This window comes from Podarcis bocagei, assembly GCF_964188305.1.
Source record: "Podarcis bocagei genome assembly, chromosome: Z".
NCBI classification, from domain to species: Eukaryota; Metazoa; Chordata; class Lepidosauria; order Squamata; family Lacertidae; genus Podarcis; species Podarcis bocagei.
In genome coordinates, this window is record NC_138140.1 from 13,247,639 (window position 1) to 13,264,811 (window position 17,173).

Sequence of the window (17,173 nt, forward strand, 5' to 3'; positions counted from 1 at the left end):
ATCTGGCTGGGTTTCCCCAGGGATTCTGGGCGGCTTCCACAAAGACCAAAAATACACTAAGATGTCACACATTAAAAACTTCCCTGAATAGGGCTGCCTTAAGATGTCTTCTGAATGTGAGGTAGTTGTTTTATCTCTTTGACATCTGATGGGAGGGCATTCCACAGGGCGAGCGCCACTAGCGAGAAGGCCTACTGCCTGGTTCCCTGTAGCTTTGCTTCTCGCGAGGGAACCGCCAGAAGGCCCTCAGCGCTGGACCTCAGCATCCGGGCAGAATGATGGGGGTGGAGACGTACATATTTTGAAAGCTTGATACAGTAAATGCATTACAGTGGTACCTCAGGTTAAGAACTTAATTTGATCCAGAGGTCCGTTCTTAACCTGAAACTGTTCTTAACCTGAAGCACCACTTTAGCTAATGGGGCCTCCCGCTGCTGCCGCCACGCCACTGCTCTGCAATTTCTGTTCTCATCCTGAAGCAACGTTCTTAACCTGACGTACTATTTCTGGGTTAGCGGCATCTGTAACCTGAAGCGTCTGTAACCTGAAGCGTCTGTAACCTGAGGCACTGTATACCAGGGCAATGCATTTCTGTATGGCTGGAGGCAAACACGAATCACAGAAACATAAAACTGTAGCATTGGAAGGGACCTAAAGGGTCAGCTAATCCAACCCTCTGCAGATCACTCCCAAGTGAGTTACTTGCCCAATGGCAGGTACAGTTGGGGCATCAGTAACAAATGCAAATTTTGGGGAAATTCTTATGTTGTAACTTATGTTGATGACTTCCACATTTGGACAGCTTTTGCACCTTGCTTCTAAATGACGATTCCCCCAATTCTTTCACTACTGAAAATTTTGAAACCGGGGGGGGGGGGGGAAGCCCTGGTATATGTGTGTATGGGTGTGTGAATCTCTGGCCGACACGTCTGATTGCTGCTTGACTTTGTGCCAGAATCAATTACATGGATCACTAAAGATATCCGAATGGAAAGGAAAGCTCCCAAGGCCACACGGTAGATAAACAGGTGCAATTGGTTTTTCTTTTTCTTTTAACTCTGTAAGTGCTGCTGATGCTGCTGCAACAGCAGCAGCAGCAGGAACCTAGAAAGCTCTTAGTTCTCACTGGCGGGTAGCTGTGACTGAGAATGGAGTGAGTTGTCTGAGGCCATATAAGTGCTTTCTAAAGGTAATTTAATGCATTTATGGTGGGAGTGACATTTGAACAAGTGATTACTCAGCTCATACCACACCAGCTCTTTGTTTACCAAGCAGCATGTGAATCAGCACTTTTCCTCAGAAGCAAATAATAAGAGCCCTGCAAGATTAGGACAAAGGCCCATCCAGTCCTGTTCCCACAGTGGTCAAACAGATGTCCATGGGGAGGCCGTAAGCAGGAAGTGAGCGCTAGAGCAACTCTCCCCCACTGGTGATTCCCAGGAACTGTTATCCAGAGTTGCAATGCCTTCGCCAGTAGATATAAGGTTGCCATACGCTCGGAATTTCCTGGTCATTCCTGGGATTTGGCAGTCATGTCCAGGCAGAAATCCCTCAAATGTCCAGGAAAACCCAGACATATGGCAACCCATGTCGGAAATGTAGATTTTGGTGAATTTTCTTAAAAGTGGGTCAAAAACCATTTCTTTGTGTCCAGATTTTCACTTTTTGAAATATGGCGACCCTAGGATAGAACATAGACAGACATGGTGGGTGCCTTTTTGGCTTTGAAAAGGAAGGTTAATGTGTTAGTATTGGTGGCTACACCAGAGTTCGCTGTGTGGCTTAGCTAAGAACGAACCTGAAGTCTACTATATGTTGTGGCAAGATAAATATTGAGGGGGGGGGGGCTTGGCAGGTTACGCCAATCCTCTCTTCAAGGAAATAACTGCCGTGCCTTTTTCAGGTTTCCTCCAAATTCCGTTAAACAGCAGGGGACAGAACAGATGTTGATAATATTAAAATCAATCAATACTTTTTGAGTACTGTTTGGTTTCATGCCCTCTTTGTGGAATTCCCTGGGGCATTTGGCTGGCCACTGGGAGATCCAGGATGCTGCACTAGATAAGCTATTGATCTGATCCAACAGGACTCCTACTAGTCATGAAAGTTAAGAATGGAGCATCTATGTTCAAATGCAATCTACCTCTACCTCTATATTCTATTGGGTGGTGGGAGCATAGAACTATAGACAGAATGTTGGCTTTATGCCCCTCTTGTGAATTTCAACTAGTTGGGAACTGAATGACTGGCATCCCCGCCTAGAGCTGTTGACTTGTATGGGATGGCTTGTTAAATAGAGAAATAGAGGACGCTGTCAAATAGAGGACATTCCTCCATAACATGCAACAAATGAGCACCTTAACCTAAGGTTACCAGACGTCCCCGTTTCCCAGGGACAGTCCCCAGATTTACAAATCAGTCCCCTGACAAAATCCATTGAAGTTGAAAAGTGTTCCTGGATTCACTGAGGGGAAAAACCTGGTAACCTTACCTTAACCCACCTCCCCAATCAGACCTTGCCAATTTCTGAAAGGTATTCTGTGCCTGCGTTTTATTTCCTGGCTTACCCTTGCTTGAAAAGTAGAATTTGGCAGTTCACATATCATAAGTGTTTCTTTTCTTTTCTTTTTTTAAAAAAGATTAAGACACTGTAATCTCACAAAGGACCTCATGTATGAGAATTGGAGGTTCCTCTCAACTACTATGGCTGATGGCTCTTCTCTCCTCCATCCATTTCTTCCCAAGCCACCTAAAGTTAGTGAAGCAACTGAGGCCACATGTGCACTGTACAATCAAAGCAGTATCATGCCACTTTAAACAGACATGGCTTTCCACAAAGAGTCCTGTGAGCTGTAGTTTGTTAAGGATGTGAAAAGGAGACCCTTGTTCCTTTACAATTATGGATGTAGTTTAACAGTCCCTCTTCCCAGGGACCTTTGGGAATTATATTTCTGTGAGGGGGATAAGGGACCCCTAACAACTCTCACACAGTTCCATGAAACCCTGGACAGCTGCTGCCAGTTAGTGTGGGCAGTACTGAGCTAGATTGCCTAATGCAGGGGTCAGCAAACTTTTTCAGCAGGGGGCCGGTCCACTGTCCCTCAAACTTTGTGGTGGGCCGGAATATATGTTGCCATGATTATGACCCACATTTTTGGCAAAAACCCTTATTAGGACCAACCCCAATGTTGCCCAAATGTGATTCTTTTTTTTTTGGGGGGGTGTTCCCTCATACACCCATGCTGCTTCCTTTGCGTTTTACACGTTGACAGTTATTATTTCTCTCATAAGGCGGGGTGGGGGACTGAGGTAAGCACACCATTCCTGTCAGCCCTGGAGAGCGTGTGTGCATGTGTGTGTGCAGGGAAAAGCCGTTGACCACGCTAAGTCAGACCAGCGCCACTCAAGCAAAAACGTTCTTTTCCCTGTGTGAGGGAAGATGAGGCAGCAGCAGCTATTTACCTTTCCATGGCTTGCACAGTGTAGCTAACAAGCGAGAGGCCTCCCAGCAGAGCGCAGAACTGATTCGGAGTGCAGCCACCCAGGCGCTCCCTGCTTCCTCCGGGGGGAAGTACCGCCGCCATAGACACTGGCGGGCGTCGTTCCCAAGGCACCTCCCGCAACTGCCCTTCCTGAGGTCAGTCACCAGCAGTTCCATTGTGGAAATTCAAACTGTGGCTCCTTTTCCCTCTTCCCTACCCCCCACCCCGGAAGAAAAGATTGCTGTGTGCGCATGACAGATGGAGAAGGGGCTTGCCTCAAGCAGCTGCCTGCCTCACTTTTGACCCCCAAGCCTGGTTGAGTTGCAAAAACCATTGCGCGCGCTATGCCGGCTGCCTGGATTCTCGGACCATCCATGGGCCAGATCCAAAAGGCCATTGGGCCTGATCCGGCCCGCGGACCTTAGTTTGCCGACCCATGGCCTCATGGGTCTGATTCAGCAGCTTCCTTGCCTGTCACCCATTTGACAGCTGGCATAGCTTGTCTAACATTCCCTTTCAAAGAAACTATATATAACAGGCCTTAGATAAATCCACTGCCAATAAATAAGCTCACAAAAACAGGATCAACAAAGGGATCCACCCATATGTTCAACAAGGCCTTGGGCTTCTGCCCAGAAATAAAACCTTGGCAAACAGCACCAGCACATTCCAAAGAGCCAGTCGTGGGCAGGAGGGGCAGGATGCGGATGGAGGAGCACCTGAAGGATTTGATACCAGCCACACCTGCCCATCATGAAATATGCTGCCTTCCCATTGGTCTGTGTAAACCAAATGTGGTGAGGTAGATATGGATAGCCAGCGGGTTGTTACCTCCCCCACCCTTGGCGGGTGAAGTCTGACAGGGGGTGGTGCTGGCCACTTGTCAATCACCTGGTATCACAATGACATCATCCCCTCTTGCAGGGTTTGAAATCAGCTGATTGCTGGGTCTTTCGGAGTTGTGTATCTGGGTGCACAGGGCTTTGCATGTGCCACTGGTCAGCTGATTGATACTTCCTGAAAAACCCCTTTTGGGTTGGCTGCATCCTTACATGCCCAACACTTGATGTGGCTTGGTTGAAATGGCCAGGGTGGAACTTTCTTTATGTATGCTACAACAGCAGCAAGAATACTTATTGCAAAGTACTGGAAGACACAAGATTTACCCACTCTGGAAGAATGGCAGATGAAGCTGATGGGCTATATGGAATTGGCAGAAATGACTGGCAAAATCCGAGACCAGGGAGAAGAAATGGTGGAGGAAGATTGGAAGAAATTTAAAGACTATTTGCAGAAATACTGTAAAATTAATGAATGTTAAAATGATGTTGGACTGAAAAGAAGTGGTTTTGGTAATAAGGTTAATAAGAAAAGGTAAATATAGATAGTTATATGGATGAAAATGTATAGTTATAATAGGTTAAGTATAGAGCAAAGTCAAATGAAAGAGGGTAAGGATTTGCTGAAAAGACTTGGAAAACGGGAATACAAAAGGGGAGGTGTGAGGAGGTCAAGGAAATAAGCAAATGAGATCAAAGATGCTGAAAAATGGATTTATCCTTTTTTAAAATATCTTTTTTTACCCTTCTTGTTTCTATTTCCTTTTTTCCTTCTTTCTAGGTTGCCTTTTTGTCAACTTTCTTGCTAGCTTATGTTTGTTAGTTTTTGTTTGTTTTTTCTTTATGTGTAATTTTTTGTATAATCTCAATGAATATTCTTTAAAAAAAAAATATGAAATGGCCAGGGTGGAGGCACACTAATTAAGCCAGCAGACCAGGGGCCCTGCACACCTATTCTAACATGCCCTGGGAAGATTGGCAAAGAGAATGCTGAGGGAGCCTGGTGACTGAGTCCTGTGAGGAAGGGGCAGAGAACCTGCTTGGCATGCGGAAGGTCCCAGGTTCAATCCCCAGTGGCATCTTCAGGCAGGGAATGTTCTCTTGCCTGAATCCCTGGAGAGCCACTGCCAGCCAGTGTAGACAATACTGAAATAGAAGAACCAATGGGTCTGACTCAGTATAAAGCAGCTTCCTATGTTTTCAGTTTTTTTCAATGACTTTTTATGTTTTAGAAAGTGACAGAAAAACACATTGGAAAGTGTGGGATGAACAAATGACTAATGGGAAGACAAGTAAATAATCTGTAAGCAGAACAAGATAAACTCAGAATGAATGCTCATTGTCATGTAACTTCCCCACAAACAAAGCCGGACAAATACTCAATAAAAGCCAGACCTAGTCTAACCATCACATAAACTTTGTGTAAGGAAATTGGGGTTAATTCTGAATGAATGGGCCATTTGGAGAAGCCCCACATCACATATTTCTATTCTATTCTATTCTATTCTATTCTATTCTATTCTATTCTATTCTATTCTATTCTATTCATTAAAGTAAAAGGTAATGGACCCCTGGATGGTTAAGTCCAGTCAAAGGCGACTATGGGGTTGCGGTGCTCATCTCGTTTTCAGGCTGAGGGAGCCAGCGTTTGTCCATAGACAGCTTTCCAGGTCATGTGGCCAGCATGACTAAACTGCTTTTGGCACAACTGAACACCATGACAGAAACCAGAGCGCCCGGAAATGCCGTTTACTTTCCTGCCAGAGCGGTACCTATTTTTCTACTTACACTGGCATGCTTTTGAACTGCTAGGTTGGCAGGAGCTGGGACCGAGCAACAGGAGCTCACCCCGTCATGGGGATTCGAACCACCAACCTTCTGATCGGCAAGCCCAAGAGGCTCAGTGGTTTAGACCACAGCGCCACCTGCACCCAGTATTCTATTAATTATATTATATCTAACAATGGGGTGTATGGAGTGTTAGGGGAGAGGTAGAACCTCTGGTGGGTGACAGACACATCATGCTCCTTCTGGGGTAGTTTGTCCTCCTTTGGCCCCGACTCTGCACCTAGCTCTCATGTGTGACTCCTAGAAGTTGTCAGCATGTGACAGCGGCCACAACCCGGGAATGGCTTCAACTGGCCAGCTAACCAGGTGAAGGTAGCTGATGGGTCTCAAACCCTTGGTGAGTTAGGGACTTCTCTGAATGCAAAGACAGGCTCCGGCGGGTTGAGCGGATGGGACCAATAGTGGGTCCAATGGTCAAGAAGGCGGTTTCTGCATGTGCTGTAGAGGGAAGTGAGGGGCAGATGGAACTTGTCAACCTGGGAAGGCAGCCCATATAGGAGAAGGAAAACTCTGATTCTAAACTTCCAGCTTGTCAATATCTTTCTTAAACTGTGGTGTCCAGAAAAACAAGAACCCCTATGCAATTTACAATTATAGAAAAGAAAACATTGAAATTATTGATAAAAACCAGGTATTCAAAATATTCAAAAGATGGTTAAAATCAACCCTTGCTAAAAACAAAACAAAACAAGTCACATTTACATGTCTGGATAGGCTTGACTAAACAAAAATGTTTTAAATAGATGTGGAAGGCGCCTGCCTGATGTCAATAGGCAGGGAGTTCCAAAGTGTAGGTGCCCCCAAGCTAAAATTTCAATTTCTTTCAAGTGTGGAACAAGTATTGCATGGCACTTATAACAGTGCTGATTCATGAGAGTGAAGTTATCAAGCTGGCATGTATGGGGTAAGTTAATCCCACAAGCAAACATAAATACTGTAATACCACATGTAATAATGTAAATAAATTTATGATAAATGAATTGGTCATCCTTTGGTATCCTGCCCTTCCAGTTAAGGGTATGGCATGCATGACATCCCCTTTAATTGGGGCTCAGGGTTCAGTCAGGGGAGTTTGCAAGATAACATCTGGGCTGCAACAGCCTCCTATGCCCTTTAAAATAGTGGCGTTGACATCTCTTAGAGCACAAGAACATTGCTGTTTGAACAAGTTTACAGCGGCCTGGCAGGTTGTTCTACTGCGAGAGCAGGATATTTTAAAAAACACTTTAAATGTCTAATGCACACAGTCACGTTGTCAGCTGAGGTCTGTCACTACTTTTATTATTATTATTATTTAATGAAGATGGATCGTGCGATAAGTCTCAAGTCTCGCTTTCGAAAGGTTAGGTGCAGTGCGTTTTTGCGTCATTTCACTTGAAACAAAGGTACAGTATATGGAAAAATACAGGAAGTTTGGTTGGTTCAGTGGCAGACATGGAAAGCAAGAAAATATAGGACACTCTCTCTCTCTCTCTCTCTCTCTCTCTCTCTCTCTCTGTGTGTGTGTGTGTGTGGAGGAAGGCTGAAAGTACATGGGGTGGTAGGGATAAAAAAAATTTACTCTGAAACCACACCTGCATATACTTAAATCACCTGTGATATGAGTAATAGCCTAATGCTGAGGAAGGGACAGCTCAACGGTAGAGCATCTGCTTTGTATGCAGAAGGTCCCAGGCTCAATCCCCAGTAGCATCTCCAGGTAGGACTGGGAAAAGAGCCAGGAGAGCCACTGCCAGTCAGTGGAGACAATACTGCGCTAGATGGACCAATGGTCTTTCTTGGTACAAGGCAGCTTTCTATTCATACCAGTCCTTTATTCAGAACCATGAAGACTGGAACCTTATTCCGCAAGCACTGTCATCCATCCAGATCTTTGGCACGAGGGGGGGAATCTTCAGTGGTAGAGTTTCTCCTTTGCAGGCAAAAGGTTGCAGGTTCAATCCCCAGCACCTCCAGTAACAGGTGGGACAGGCACCTGCCTGAAACCCTGGAGAGCTGCTGTCAGTCAGTGTCCACTATATGGAGCTAGAAAGACCAATGGGTCTGACTGATGCTGATTAGGCAGCTTTCTATGTTCCTATTTTAAAGAAACAGCTCTTTGTTCAGGACTCTGAGGATGAGAATTTAGGGGAAGGGCCATAGCTGAGGAGTAGTTTGGATGCAGAAATTCCCAATTCTCACAATCTCCAGGTGGGGCTGGGAGATATCCCCTACTCAAAATCCCTCTGCAAGTAATCAGTTCAGATCTCTGGGTGGGGAGGAAGTAGGAAAGGCGGGGAGCAGGACCTCAGTTACTTATGCATTTTTATTGATTGGGGGGGTGTCAGCTGCCCCCCCCCACTTGACTATGCCCATGGGAAGAAGGGCAGAATTGCAGTCATCCAGCCCCCCACTGGAGTGTGTGTTGTTCCGAAGGGGCCTGTTGCTCCTGTACAACGCCGACCCCTAAACGTAGTGCCCTTGAACTACTCATCTTCCAAACAAATGAAAGAAAATGCAGCCTGCAGTCCTTACTGAGTAAAAACTCAACCTTAGGCACCTGTCAACATCAACAAGCAAGCAGCCTGGACGATAAAGAGATGCGTGAGTGTATTTATGGTCGCATTAAATCATCATATCACATTTGCCTGGTAGGGCTGGACTTTGGTACTATGGTCCCCTGAGCTAGGCCACTGTGCTGGGCTTTGGGAAGGAGGTGAGTGGTTACTGGGCGCACTCTCCACTCAGTGCCCAGTGTGGGGGAACCGGTGGAGCTGCCCTAAAACAGCTTCTGTACCAGGGAGGAAGTCCATTTGCACTCAATGGAGAAGACCCATGGAGTGCAAAGGGACTTCCTCCCAGGTAAATGTGTCTACGGTGACTGCATGAGGGTGCTGAGGAAACGGGCCTGTTCCTGGGGCTGCACTGATGCTTCTACCCTTAAAAAATAATCTCTTAAAGAAAGTTTCCCCAAAATCAACCCCAGTCTTGCTCTTACAAGCTCTTCTGCTTCAACTTTCTTCAAGGATCATCATCGGAATCTGAAGGCAGAATCAATACATTATTGGGCCACATCCACACCATACATTTAAAGTGCTATGATACCACTTGAAACAGTCATGGCTTCCTGCCAAAAATTCTGTGAAGTTTGTAGTTTGTTGAGGGTGCTCAGAGATGTCAGGAGACATCCCATTACCCTCCCAGAGCTACAATTCACAGAGTGGTTTAACAGTCAGTATCTCTTGACAGGAACTCTGAGAACTGTAGCTCTGGAAAGGGAACAAACCAGAGCTCCCAAATTCTTTGAGGGAACTTACAACTATTTCAAGTGGTATAGTGGTGCTTTAAATGTATGAACGTGGCCTTAGAAGCCGGTGTGCTTTTAGTAACAGACTGACAAGAAAAAACATGTGAAACCCATCAAGCTGCTGACTCTTGTGCATAACATGTAATATTATCTGTCCTCCTACAGAGCTGATATTCTGCATTTTGAATGGAGGCTGGCCTTGGTGGACAATATTGCTTCCGGAACGATATGCAAAACAGCACCCATATATGCTGTGTATAATAATTCACTTTTTAAAGCACTGTCTCTCTCTCCCCCCCCCCCCCCCCGTTTTCTTTTACTTGCACTGATATCCAACCTTGTAAAGGACTTTATTAGAAAGAATGCTTATCTCCTCTCTGATCAGCCTATCACTGTTTTTGATTGAGACTGCTGGCTGGTGTTCTGCAAGAGCTGGATTAAACATCCGGTTATAATATAAGCAGAGTAAAGTTTTAAGCTTGTTCCTGGTAATTGTAGAAGGCTTGGGTGATTACCATGAAGGGACCCTGCATTTCTGAATCTGCCATTGCACTGCTGGAGAGGCAAAGAAAGAGAGAGAGACCTTGACAAGCAACAGTTCCTATGATTCTCTCTCTCTCTCTCTCTCTCTCTCTCTCTGTGTGTGTGTGTGTGTGTGTGTGTAAGGGGGGAAGTGGCTGAGGGCAGACTGAAGTCAGTGAGACTGCGCCATATTTGCACTAATGGACTAGTCTCCATTGCTCCTGGGTAAGTGTGTACAAGATTGCAGCCTAAATTAATGGACCTTTAAAGCCCTTTGTGGCTTAGGGCCCTCGTGTTTACGAGCCCGCTTCTCCTGGTATGCCCTGCAGAGGAGCTTAAGGTCCATGAATAACCATATTTTAGAGGTCCCAGGCCCTAAGGAAGTCAGACTATCCTCCACCAGGGCCAGGGCCTTTTCAGTGATGGCTCTGACCTGGTGGAATGCTCTGTCCCATGAGACTAGGGCCCTTCAGGATTTAATCTCCTTCCGTCTGGCCTGTAAGACAGAGCTATTCCGCCTGGCCTTTAATTTGTACTCAGCCTGCTCTTTTATTTCCCTTCTCTTCCCTCCCCCTCCCCTTTTATGAAGATTACCTGCTCTGAGACCCCACAGCTAATTCTCCCCTGGCCTCCTCGCTAGCCCAAGTAGGACTAACTCAGCCAGCTAGCCCTGGTGACTATCCAATGCTTATTAGATGGATTTCCCCCAAAGTGATTTCTGAACTTTGAATCTTATTGTTATTCATGTTTTTATACTGTATTTTATGCTGCTTTTACAATTAAGTGTTTTAAATTTGTTGTTAGCCGCCCTGAGCCCAGTTTTTGAACCGGGAAGGGTGGAGTATAAATAAAAAAATATTATTATTATTAGTAATCTTATATCAACCACAGAGTCACTCAGTCATAGAAAGTCACAGAATCTTAAGAGTTGGAAGGGGCCACGGGGGTCATCTGCTTCAACTCCCTGCAATGCAGGAATCTTTTTCTCCAACATGGGGCTCAAACCCACGATTCTGAAATTCTGGGGTTAAGAATCTCATGCTCAACTGAGCTATGGGCCTGGTCTGTAATTGGTAGTCAACTGGTAGGTGTCCCACACAAGTAGGGAAGCGTCGTTGCTCAGTGGCAGAGCATTTGCCTTGCATGCAGGAAGTCCCAAGTTAAATTCCTACCCATGTACTACTGGGAAAAATTCCCCGCCTGAAACACTGGAGAGCCGCTGCCAATCAGAGTAGACAATACTGAGCTAGGTAGATCAATAGTCTACCTAGCTGTCATCATGACAGCTTCCTAAGTAGACCCTGGACCTAAGCCGGTTCATTCCATGGTATCACTCACCAGTGTGGTGTAGTGGTTAAGAGCGGTAGTCATGTAATCTGGGAAACCGGGTTCGTGTCTCCGCTCCTCCACCTGCAGCTGCTGGGTGACCTTGGGCCAGTCACACTTCTGTGAAGTCTCTCAGCCCCACTCACCTCACAGAGTGTTTGTTGTGGGGGAGGAAGGGAAAGGAGAATGTTAGCCGCTTTGAGACTCCTGAAGGGGAGTGAAAGGCGGGATATCAAATCCAAACTCTTCTTCTTCTTCTTCTTTTATTTTATGTAGAGAAAATGATTGGCAGGAATACACCTGAAGGAGGACAGAGCTCCTATAATGATGATAATAATTATGTAATTGGCAATGTGAGTCATACTTTCCCTTTGATTTCCATGGGTCTGCTCTGTATATGATTTATTTGTACTGTATGTTAACATAATCTTATCCAAATAATGATTTATTTGTATTGTATCAACATAATCATATCCAGCTGTTAGTCACACTTAAGCCCATCTATTTTTTACTTCCTCTGTACATGACTTATTTGGAAATCACTTTTAAAATCATTATTATAATAAGCACGTGTCTTGCTTTCTCTTTATAGCTACAAACAATTGATGAAACCAAATCAGAATAAAACATCATATAATCAAAAAGATCATGGGAAATAGTAGCAAGGAGAGGAAACGTAAGCAGAATAGTTGCCTGGAATATGAGGTGCGGAACCATTCGCCGTTTGTGGATGAGGGAACTTTACAGATAGGGTTTATCACCTCTCAGTTCTACAGAAACTAGAGAATCTGCCCTGGCCAGAATTCTCTTTTCTATGAGCGTGTTAAAATGATGGAGCTTTAAGAGATGGGTAGAGCATTGCTATACTCTCATTACGTTGGGGAGGCAAATGTGTTGCTGCTATGTGTGTGGGATGTTTGCTGTATCCCTTAGACCTGAGAACCAAATACGGCCCTCCATACCTCTTTGTCTGGCCCTCAGGAAATTTCCCCAGACTTACTTACTTTCTTTCTTTCTTTCTTTCTTTCTTTCTTTCTTTCTTTCTTTCTTTCTTACATTTCTATCCCACCTTACTCCCAAATTGGGATTCAAGGTGGATCACAGCATTTAAAAACTTCAATTATAAAATATAGAGTCATAAAAACAGACTACAGTGGTGCCCCGCAAGACGAATGCCTCGCAAGACGGAAAACTCGCAAGGCGAAAGGGGTTTCCGTTTTTTGAGCTGCTTCGCAAGACGAATTTCCCTATGGGCTTGCTTCGCAAGACGAAAAACGAAAACGTCTTGCAAGTTTGTTTCCTTTTTCTTAACACCGTTAATACAGTTGCGACTTGACTTCGAGGAGCAACTCATAGAACGCGGTGTGGTAGCCTTTTTTGAGGTTTTTGAAGACTTTGGTGATTTTTGAAGCTTTTCCAAAACTTCTTTTAAACTTTTAAAACTTTTTTGGGGGGGTTTGGATTTTGGGTTGGGGTGTTTGGAATTCAAGGACTTGGTGTTGGGGAGGTGTTTGCAAGAATCTGGAAGCTTGTGTGGTTTTTTTTCTGCATTTTAATGATTTTCTGTGACCATTGGGCCACTCTGCTGTTTTTTAAAAAAAATTCTGGATTTGAATTTCTGTGTGGTGGGTGGCTGGGGGAACAGTTGAGGAGGGGGTTCTTCAGCAAGAAGCAAAGAGTGGAAGAGGAACCTTCTTCGAGTTGTCCCCCAGAGTCTTAGAAAATGTACTGTACACTTTGTTGATTTTTAAATGTTTTTCTGTCATGTTTAGAAACTTAATTTATTGTTCCTTCAATTTTTGAAATGCTCTTTACAGTATGTGTGACTTTAAAGAGCACTTAATAAACTCTTGTTGTACCAAATTTGGCTTTGTTTGGACTTTTTTTGACTATAGGAACGCATTAATTGAATTTCAATGCATTCCTATGCGATTTCGTGCTTCGCAAGACGAAAAATTCGCTAGACGAAAAAACTCACGGAACGAATTACTTTCATCTTGCGAGACACCACTGTAGTTAAAAATAGTACCTGAAATACATCAGAACACATTTGGAACCAGTTACTAAAATCCTGCTTGTCTGGACCACAGCCCAGTCAGTGATCAGTGTCGCCTGCTCCTTAAGTTTCCAAAGGTCTGTCTGGACAGGAAGGCTTTAGCCTACTTGTGGAAGGATAACAAAGACGAAGCCGGTCTAACATTCCCTCCAACACTCCTCAGGTGAAAATAGGGACATTTTTAGCTAACCCTCCTCAAACCCCCATTCCACACACCCCCAGCATGTCCTATCAGAAGAAAAAGACCACCACTTCACCAACGGCACACAGCACACACGCCTTCCACTGTCCTGAGAAAAAAACCTTAATCCCAATTTTATTTTATATTTTGGTAGATTTACAAAAAGAAAAACACACACTAATAAAAAAAATGTAGAAAAGGGCAAGATTATCACCCCTCTTTTATTGTCCATTCTGGGTCGCCCAACCACTGCCACAGTGTCCTTTATCTTGGCAGATCAAGAGGAGCAGGTGACAGCAAAGGTTGCAAGGTTTTTAGCTGGGGCAATCAAAATAAGATCCACTATTTCACTATTTAATTCAAAACCCTAAAATGTATTTTATATAATCAACTTTTTATTTCTATTTTTTGTATATCGTATTGTTGTTTTATTGCTATGGTCATTGGCTGACGCAAATAAAGATTCATTCATTCAGGGCGAGATTAGGCACGGATGCACAAAACATTTGTGCAATTTATAGTTGTAAAACTACAACTAATCCAGAATGCGGCAGCTAGACTGGTGACTGGGAGCGGCCGCCGAGACCATATAGCACCGGTCCTGAAAGACCTGCACTGGCTCCCAGTACATTTCCGAGCACAATTCAAAGTGTCGATTTCCACCTTGAAAGCCCTAAACGGCTTTGGCCCAGTATACCTGAAGGAGCGTTTCCACCCCCATCGTTCTGCCTGGACACTGAAGTCCATCTCTGAGGGCCTTCTGGCGGTTCCCTCACTGCAAGAAGCAAGGTTACAGGGAACCAGGCAGAGGGCCTTCTCAATGGTGGCACCCGCCCTGTGGAATGCCCTTCAAATGTCAAGGAAATAAACAACTATCTGACTTTTAGAAGACATCTGAAGGCAGCCTGTTTTGGGAATTTTTTAATGTTTGAAGTTTTATTCTGTTTTTAATGTTCTGATGAAAGCCGCCCAGAGTGGCTGGGGAAACACAGCCAGATGGGCACGATAGAAATAATAAAGTAGTAGTAGTTAAATAAACAAAACTGCCATTGGTGGCTGTGGCACTCAGTTTAAGAATTGGTGCCTGAGTTTGCTTTTCTCCTCTAGAGCAGGCTGCAAATGCTCTAAATAAATGCTTTGCCTGGGGACACATGGCAGGTATACCATCATTTTGACAAGGAATGCTGCCATTATCTCAGCCTACAGTGGAGCCAAGACACAAGTCGTTCTCTGCAAATCAGAGCAGGAAGAAAACTACAGTGACTGCCATTTTGCTACCATACCAGGTTCAAGGTACAGTGGTACCTCAGGTTAAGAACTTAATTCGTTCTGGAGGTCTGTTCTTAACCTGAAACTGTTCTTAACCTGAGGTACCACTTTAGCTAATGGGGCCTCCTGCTGCCGCCGTGTGCCGCCGCCCGATTTCTGTTCTCATCCTGAAGCAAAGTTCTTAACAGACATCTTCTGAAAACTATACCACTTAGACAGGCGTCTGCAGGGTGAAATTTTCTTTTAACCTACTGGTATTTACTGTTGTTCTACTGGGTTTTTTATTATGTTTTATTTTGCTTTTTACTGATTATGATTTTGTTGACTTGATACACTTTTATGAAAGGTTCAGATTACGTATAAACATTTAATTAATAAAATAAATTAAATAAATCAATAAAATAAAATAAACAAACAAACAGAGCACCACTTTGTATGAATGAAAATAAAAGAGCCATGCTGGATCAGACCCAGATCCCATGAAATATCTGCTTCCCATTTCCCATAACGACCTGCAAGGACCCTACAGGCAGGGCACGAAAGCAACTGCCTGCTCCCACCATTGCTTCCCATCTAATTGGCATTTGAAGATAGACTGCTCCTGAACCTAGATGCTCTATAACTGTCATGGCTAGAAGCCATGTTGATATTATGAGGGAACCGACAGGCAGCATGCTTGGCCAATAGTCAATCCTCCATTAATGCGCGCGCGCGCACACACACACACACACACACACTCATATAAAAAGAGCTCCCCAACACAGCAGCCAACCAATTGCTGGCTGCTGAGGCCAATAAACAGGACATGGAAGCAACAGCCACATCTTAATATTGCTGCACAGCAACTGGCACCCTTGAATGCACAGAGATACACTGCCCCTGAACGTGGAAGTTCCATTTCCCCATCATGACTAGTAGTCATGGACAGAACTCTGATCCCAACCCAAACTTCTTTTCAGATCACTAAAACCTAGGGGCTACCGTCGCCACAGCCCACACCTTAGAGGTGTTCCAATAACACCCAACATGTGTATAATCTGTATGCAAATAGCTGGGCTGTACAAATCAAGGGGGCACACACTGTTCCACACAAACACTTGCAAATGTCTAGGGACAAGTTTGTAGCTGAGCTCAGTATGATGTGTGAACAAGCCTCTTGTGGCAGCATGTTCCGCAAGATAATTGGGAACGGCAGTCCTTTCCTACAGCTGTTCTGAACCTCCTGGATGGGGCTCCTGATTTCAGTAATGATTAAGAGAGAGAAAGAGAAAACTTATTTTGCTACTCAATTTCTCCATACCTGCCTTTGGTGTGTGCGTGGTAAGAGGGGGCCCCTCTCCACTTACCTCCAGGGGGCAGAAGAGGCAAGCTGGATGACCCCGAGCAGGAATGCAGCTAGCGAACCGTCTGATCCCGTCGCCACCAAACAAAGCTTACTCAGGTGGATGTGCCACTGTACAAAGGTTGCCTTCTTGTAGATATTGATGCAGCCAATCATGCCCTCCTCCGCCTCCGCCTCCCTCCCTCCCTGTCATTGGAACTGGGACTCTGCTTTGCCTGCCCATTTCTGTGTCGTGGACGCCCAGTTGAGCAACACCTCTTTGGCACATCCTGCCCACAGGTTTTGTTTACAAGCCGGGGCCTTGGCAAGGCGATTTCCCTAGTGGAGCATGTCAAGCAAGAATTTCCTTGATGCATGCACAATTGAGGGTCAAGGAGATGGTGTTTTCTTTTCCTGTTTCTAAGTATGGCAGGTGAGCAGTCACCTGTGCCAAACCGGGAGGGAGGGAGGGAGGGAAGGGAGGGAGGGCTCCAGTGACAGACAAAGTCAGCCTTTTTCCCTAGGTAAGGAGGCCCATAGCTAAGCTCACATGCCTTATCGTGCCAGAAGATTTGGATTCAAATACCAGGCATCATCAGGTAGGGTGGGAAGGAGCCCTGTCTGTAATAATAATTATAATAATAATTCCACCAGTGGCAGGAAACTCATTTTGAATTGGACTGGACACGGGTTAGAGCTCAACGTCGAGCCTACCAAGTGGCGATAGCGACAGCGAAAAGGACTTTCTTCACTGCCTCTATTGCATCTGCAGAAAATAGCAGCAGGAGACTCTTTCAGGTGGTTTGCAATTTAATGGAACCACCTTTGGCATTCTGGCCTGGTAAAGACCCCAAGATCTCTTGCAACAATTTTGCAAAGTTTTTTGCAAATAAAGTCGCTCAGATTTGGAAAGAGGTAGACTCTGCCGTGGGAGCAGGGCCGGGGCAGGAGAGCTGAGTTGCATGGAATCAACTCTAGTTGAGTTGCATGGAATCAATTCCAATCTGTTACCTCCAAGGATGTGGACAGGCTGCTTGGACGAG

At 45.0% G+C, this 17,173-nt stretch overlaps 1 protein-coding gene across 1 annotated transcript in view; it reads right to left on the reverse strand.

The window, feature by feature from the left end:
• ENTPD8 (ectonucleoside triphosphate diphosphohydrolase 8) overlaps positions 1-16,283 on the reverse strand; it is a 35,012-nt gene extending 18,729 nt beyond the window's left edge. The window contains exon 1 of the mRNA XM_081180308.1: positions 16,156-16,283. The gene's annotated coding sequence lies outside the window, so the exon portion shown is untranslated. The remainder of the gene's footprint in view (positions 1-16,155) is intronic.
• Positions 16,284-17,173: the final 890 nt, after the last annotated feature.